Here is a 7,276-nt window from a genome sequence, read left to right on the forward strand (position 1 = left end):
ATCAGTGGCCTTAAAGCTGTAGCCAACATTAGTCTTAGAACATGAGGTTACTCATGCCCAGACCAATTACACTTGTACTTTTGCTACATGCTCTTTCCAAACAAAGATATCACATCCAGTTAACATATGCACTTCATGAACATTGTACAAAAATTCGGTTTGAGTTTCCTAGGAAATCATACTTAATGAACTTCTTGAATTTGTTGTAAACAATATACACAACCCATCAGAAAAGTTATGCTTGCAACCTGTAATGTGAAAATAGTTGACAAAAGGATTACCAGTGAGTAATGCTATAATAACTGCTACTGACTAATCATGGAGGTCTGGAAATGCCTATCCTATTTCCTTGCAGGAGCCTGATGACGACTCAGAAACTAGCTTTTCATGCTTTAACTGTGGTAAGATATTATATGCTTAGTCAATGTGCCAATAATTCTTGTTTACTTGAAATTTTTCCAAGCTATTTAATTACTTTTTCAACAATTAGTTCCTTACCACTCTCAATCTAGAAAAAATCCTCCTTGGTGAGCAAAGGATACTTTTAGCACAGATGAGGGCAGATCTTTACATAAAAAAGATCAATTTATGAAGTAAGTTTCTGGATAGCATGATTGGGTCAAAAACACAGGAGTCATTTAAGAAACGATAGCGGAGAGTTTAAAATATTACCCATTTCAGCAAATTTCCTTTGTGAAAGTAAACATTCCTCCATATAATTAAAAGGACTGTAGCGGTTGCTACGGCAAAACAAAACAAGACGCTAGTCGGAGGATTGTCAAACAAGAACTGGTTTATTTTCCCGCCTTGCGCAGGCCTTTTAAGGGAGACTGTTCCCGCCCAATGCAACCGGCAATGATGTAAGTACTACGTCATCAAGTCTTTCCCGCGCATGGGTTCTCCCCGTCGCTCAGGAAAGACGAGGCCCACCGCCATCTTGGGCCCCGTCGCTCCGACGCCGCGCAACCCGACTGCCGAGCCGGTTAGCTTGGCCGGACGGTGAGTCACTACACAATCCCCCCCAGAACCGGCGATACAGTCCCCAAGGTCCGCGGGCTGTGCCAGCCGCCGCTTAGGGGGCCGGCCTCTGTGTCGTGGCGTTGAAACCTCGACCGGTTGTTGCAGATCTAAATGAGCCGGTTTGAGGCAGTCCATCGTGAAAACCTGTTCCCTGCCTCCAACGTCCAAAATAAAGGTGGAACCATTGTTTCTTATGACTTGGAACGGTCCCTCATATGGTCATTGCAACGGCGCCCGAGGTGTGCCCCTGCGAACGAAAACAAACTTACAGTCTCGTAGTTGTTTGGGCTGGCAGGATGGGGCTTGACCGTGCCGTGAGGTGGGAATTAGGGCCAAGTTGCCAAGCTTCTCACGCAGTCTTTGTAGGACTGCTGGGGGTTGTTCTCCTTGGTCTCGAAGGGCAGGTATGAAATCCCCTGGGATGACTGGGGGTGCCCCGTACACAAGCTCAGCTGACGAAGCACGGAGGTCTTCTTTGGGGGCAGTGCGTATGCCGAGCAGGACCCAAGACAGCTCGTCAACCCAGTTAGGACCCTTGAGGCGGGCCATCAAGGCTGATTTCAGATGGCGGTGAAAACATTCCACCAACCCGTTGGGTTGAGGATGGTAGGCCGTAGTGGTGTGCAGCTGCGTCCCTAGCAGGTTCGCTAATGCAGCCCAGAGACTGGAAGTGAATTGGGTGCCTCTGTCTGAAGTGATGTGGGCCGGAACCCCAAAACGTGAGACCCAAGTTGTGAGCAGCGCCCGGGCGCAGGAATCAGTCGTGATGTCAGTCAGGGGGGTTGCCTCTGGCCACCTCGTGAACCGGTCCACGATGGTAAGGAGGTACCGGGCTCCTCTTGAAACCGGCAGAGGGCCCACGAGGTCGACATGTATGTGGTCGAACCTCCTACGGGTAGGCTCGAACTGCTGTGGCGGGATTTTGGTGTGTCATTGGATTTTCGATGTCTGGCAGTGCGGGCAAGTCCTGGCCCACTCACTGACCTGTTTGCGCAGGCCACACCAGACAAACTTGCTGGCGACCAGTCGGACAGTTGATCTGATGGACGGGTGCGCCAACCCATGTACCGAGTCGAAAACGCGTCTCCACCAGGCTGCAGGGACTATAGGGCGGGGCTGACCTGTTGCGACGTCGCAAAGTAGTGTCTGCTGACCTGGACCAGCCAAGAAATCTCGGAGCTGTAGGCCCGAGACGGCGGTTCTGTAGCTGGGCAGCTCGTCATCGGCTTGCTGTGCGTCAGCTAGGGCCGCGTAGTCAACACCCAAGGATAGGTTGTGGATGGTCGGTCTGGAAAGTGCATCAGCAATGACATTATCCTTTCTGGAGACATGTTGGATGTCTGTTGTAAATTCGGAAATGTAGGATAAATGCCTCTGCTGACGAGCTGACCAGGGATCGGAGACTTTGGAGAAGGCAAAGGACAAAGGCTTATGATCGGTGAAAACGGTGAAAGGTCTGCCTTCTAGAAAGTATCGGAAATGCCGGACCGCCAGAAACAGCACTAGAAGTTCCCGATCAAAAGCGCTGTATTTCAGTTCAGGTGGTCTAAGGTGCTTGCTAAAAAATGCCAAGGGTTGCCAGCGGCCTTCGATTAGCTGTTCCAGTACCCCACCCACTGTGGTGTTGGACGCGTCCACCGTGAGGGCGGTTGGGACGTCTGTCCTAGGGTGTACAAGCATCGTGGCATCCACCAGAGCGTCTTTGGCCTTAACAAAGGCAGCCGCAGCCTCGTCAGTCCAGGTGATGTCCTTGCCCTTACTAGCCATCAGCGAGAACAGAGGGCCCATGATATGGGCTGCCGCAGGGATGAACCGATGGTAAAAGTTGACCATCCCAAGGAATTCCTGTAGGCCTTTGACCGTGTCGGGGTGGGCAAAATGGCGGATAGCGTCTACCTTGGCGGGTAGGGGTGTTGCCTCGTCGCTGGTGATTTTGTGGCCAAGGAAATCGATAGAGTCAAGTCCGAATTGGCACTTGGACGGGTTAATCGTGAGGCCGAAATCGCGGAGACGGGAATACAGCTGGCGGAGGTGGGAAAGGTGTTCTTGGCGGTTACAGCTGGCGATCAGTATGTCATCTAAGTAAATGAACACGAAGTCCAGGTCTCGGCCTACCGCGTCCATCAGCCGCTGGAAGGTCTGCGCAGCGTTCTTAAGGCCGAACAGCATTCGAAGGAATTCGAACAGGCCGAATAGGGTGATTATCACAGTCTTGGGGACATCATCCGGATGGACCGAGATTTGGTGGTATCCCCGAACGAGGTCCACTTTGGAAAAGATGCGGGCCCCATGTAAGTTTGCTGTGAAGTCCTGTATGTGAGGGATGGGATAGCGGTCCGGGGTGGTGGCATCATTCAGCCTGCGGTAGTCGCCGCAGGGCCTCCACCCTCTGGTGGCTTTGGGGACCATGTGCAGGGGGGAGGCCCAGGGGCTGTCTGACCTGCGAACAATTCCCAGCTCCTCCATGTGACGGAACTCTTCCTTTGCCAGGCGGAGCTTGTCTGGAGGTAATCGTCGTGCTCAGGCATGAAGAGGTGGCCCTGTAGTAATGATGTGGTGTCGTACCTCATGTTTGGGCCTAAAATTTGCAAACGAAGGTGCCAAAATTGATGGGAATTCGGCTAGGAGCTTGGTGAACTTGTTGCCAGAAAGGGAAATGGAGTCCAGGCGCGGGGCTGGTAGGCTGATTTCTCCCAGGGGATAGGTCTGGAAAGTGCTAGAGTGGACTAACTGCTTCCCTCGCAGGTCGACTAACAGGTTGTGGGCCCGAAGGAAATCGGCTCCTAGGAGCGGTCGGGCAATGGTGGCAAGGGTAAAGGTCCAGGTAAAATGGCTGCCGCCGAATTGTAATTGAAGTGTACGGGTGCCGAAAGACCGTATCGTTGTACCGTTGGCGGCATTGAGTACAGGACCTAGTGGCCTGTTACGAGTGTCGCGGCCGGTCGGGGGCAAAATACTGACCTCCGCTCCAGTATCAACGAGGAAACGCCGTCCAGATTTCCTGTCCTGAACGAATAGGAGGCTCTGTCGGCGGCCAGCCGCTGTAGCCATCAGCGGCGGCTGGCCCTAGAGTTTCCCTGAAACCTGCAGGGTGGGCGGCATCGACGGGCCTCCGCACCCCACCTCTGATGGTAGAAACACAGCTGGTCACCCGTGTCGTCGTCTGTGCTCCTGGGGTGTGGCTGCTCGGTTGCTGGGACTTGGCGAGGCGGGTGTTGGGCTCGCGGCCTGGTGATTTGGCTGACAGACGAACCGCTCTCGCGTTTGGCCTTCCACAGGACATCTGCCTGGGCGGCTACCTCACGGGGGTTGCTGAAGTCGGCGTCAGCTAACAACAGGTGGATGTCATCGGGGAGTTGTTCGAGGAAGGCCTGTTCGAACATCGGGCATGGCTTGTGTCCCTCGGCCAATGCCAGCATTTCATTCATGAGGGCGGATGGGGATCTGTCCCCCAGGCCGTCCAGATGAAGCAGGAGGGCGGCGCGCTCACGACAGGAGAGGCCGAAGGTCCGAATCAAAAGGTCTTTGAAAGCCGGGTACTTATCGTTCTCCGGAGGCGACTGGATGAAGTCCCCGACCTGGGCGGCTGTCTCTTGGTCCAGAGAGCTAACCACATGGTAGTACTTCGTGGAGTTGGAGGTGACCTGCCGAAGGTGGAATTGCGCTTCGGCCTGGTCAAACCAGACGCCGGGCCGAAGTGTCCAAAAGGCGGGCAGCTTGAGGGCCACTGCGTTGGCTGCTGCTTTGTCGTCCATTGCGCGGGTCCAAAATCCGTTTGGACCGTCGGGGTCACCAACGTAGCGGTTGCTACTGCGAAATGAAACAAGATGCTAGTCGGAGGATCGTCAAACAAGAACTGGTTTATTTTCCCGCCTTGCGCAGGTCTTTTAAGGGAGACTGTTCCCGCCCAATGCAACCAGTGATGACGTAAGTACTACGTCATCAAGTCTTTCCCGCGCATGGGTTCTCCCCGTCGCTCAGGAAAGACAAGGCCCACCGCCATCTTGGGCCTCGTCGCTCCGACGCTGTGCGACCTGACTGCCGAGCTGGTTCGCTTGGCTGGACGGTGAGTCGCTACAGGACCATGAAATCTATTTTATCTTAAAGCAAAACAAAATTTTAACATATCCAAGCTAAACTGCTGTGCAAGATTTCTTCCTCGGAATTCCTTCCCTCTTTTCTTCTGTTGGAGTACAATTCTACGCCACTAGCTGGTACTGGTTCAAAATGAGAATGTGCCATCCAGTCCCTTGAGTTTGCTCTGCCATTCATTAAACATGATCTGCAAGTTTTATTTGTGTTCAGTCCAATAGGCTTTGAAGTTCAAAATGTCTGTACGTTTCTATTAAAAATTGGGACTTTTTTTCATAATCATGATCTGTTCTACAGATAAGAAAGATGCATCATCCATTTCACAAATATTTTAGTTTTAACATCAAACTGAAACACACAATAAAGTCACATTGAAGCCATAGAACTGGAAAAGTTCATGTAATCCAGGCAGCCCATGTCAACATTCATGCTTCACTCATGTTACCTTCCACCCTTCCCCATCCAATTCCCTTAACATAACCATTCTATTCACCTATAAATGACTGCCCAGCTTCTCCTGAAATGGAACTGTACTATTTGGCTCAATTACTCCAGGAGAGGAAGATTCCTCTTCTTCCTTTTTTGATAGCTTACATTGACAGTTTTGCCCTATGCTTCAAGTGGAAACACTATCTACCCTATCCACAACTTCCTTAATTTTAAAAACTTCTCTCATTTAATGCCTCAGACTTTCCCTTTCAAGCAAAAGTGACCAGGTTTTTCTTTTCTTGATAGGCATAACCTCAGAATTCTGCTACCATCCTTAATTTGCACCCTCTCCAGCACCTCCTAATATTTTGTGTAACACAAATTCTTTAGTACTTGGTATGGTCCAATCAAGGTTAGAGCAGGGATACTAAGGCTGAGGTGAGTGATATGTGGATGTTGCATCATGCTCGTAGCGACATCCATGGCAACACAGGTAATTTAAAAATATTTTGCAGTGTTATGGAGCCTAGTTGGTCTCTAACACTTGGTTGGTGATATACAATCACTGCCGAGATCCTCCCGGACTTCCTTACTTGATAAAGATTTTATTATATAGACTTCCACAGGGTCAACTGAGATCCATTCTGAGGTGAGTGTCAGGACATCAGTGGGAAGTAATGTGATCCATGTGCCATTTTATGCTATAAGTGTTCAATATTGGAGAATATGTCCAATGAAGATTTCCTCCGAAACTCCTGAAAACCAAATCTGTAAATGTTGTCTCTTCATCATTACTGGGTTGAAATCCTAGAACACTCTACAAGGAAGGAAGCCAGCATCACTACTTTCTTAGGAGGTTAAGGAGGTTCGGCTTGTCACTAAACACTTTAACAAACTTCTACAGATGTACTGTTGAAAGTATCCTGACTGAATGCATCATGGTCTGGTACGGCAATTCAAATGCACAGGAACGTAAAAAGCTGCAGAGAGTAGTGGACTCTGTCAATACATCACGGGCACATCCCTCCCCACCATTGGTAGTATCTATAGGAGGCGCTACCTCAAGAAAACAACATCTACCATCAAAGATCACCACCATCCAGGCCATGCCAACTTCTTGCAGCAACCATCAGGCAAGAGGTACAGAAGCCTGAAGTCCTACACCACCAGTTTCAAGAAGAACTTCCCTTCATCCATTCTGTTCTTGAACCAACTGGCACAACCCTAATCACTAGAGTTTAGCAACACTATGACCACTTTGATCATTTTGCACTAAAATAGACTTTTTTTTGTTCTAATTGTGTTCTTTCTTGTAAAAGTTGTGTATAATTTATGTTTAATTTATGTTTTTCTTGTGAATGCTACTTATATGATGCTATGTGCCTGCGATGTTGCTGCAAGTAAGTTTTTCATTGCACCTGTGCGTACATGTACTTGTGCACATGGCAATCAACTCGACTTTGACTTTGACTGATCACCACGTGAGATTTCCGCAACACAGAGTGCAGCAGCTGAACATGCTGCTTACCTCCATCTTCTCATGTGTACTTAGGGATGGCTAATAAATGCTGGCCTTTGCAGCCATCCTGAGTGAACTTCAGGCATAGAGCATATGTCTTCTTTGACTCTGTACCCCTCCCCCGCCCCCACCCATTTGATGCACCGGGCTGTGATCTTGACAATCACAGATTGCCAACTTCCAAAGAAGACAGAAGGGAATAAGAAACAGAGGAGA

This window comes from Pristis pectinata, chromosome 11 (assembly GCF_009764475.1).
Source record: "Pristis pectinata isolate sPriPec2 chromosome 11, sPriPec2.1.pri, whole genome shotgun sequence".
Taxonomy (NCBI): Eukaryota; Metazoa; Chordata; class Chondrichthyes; order Rhinopristiformes; family Pristidae; genus Pristis; species Pristis pectinata.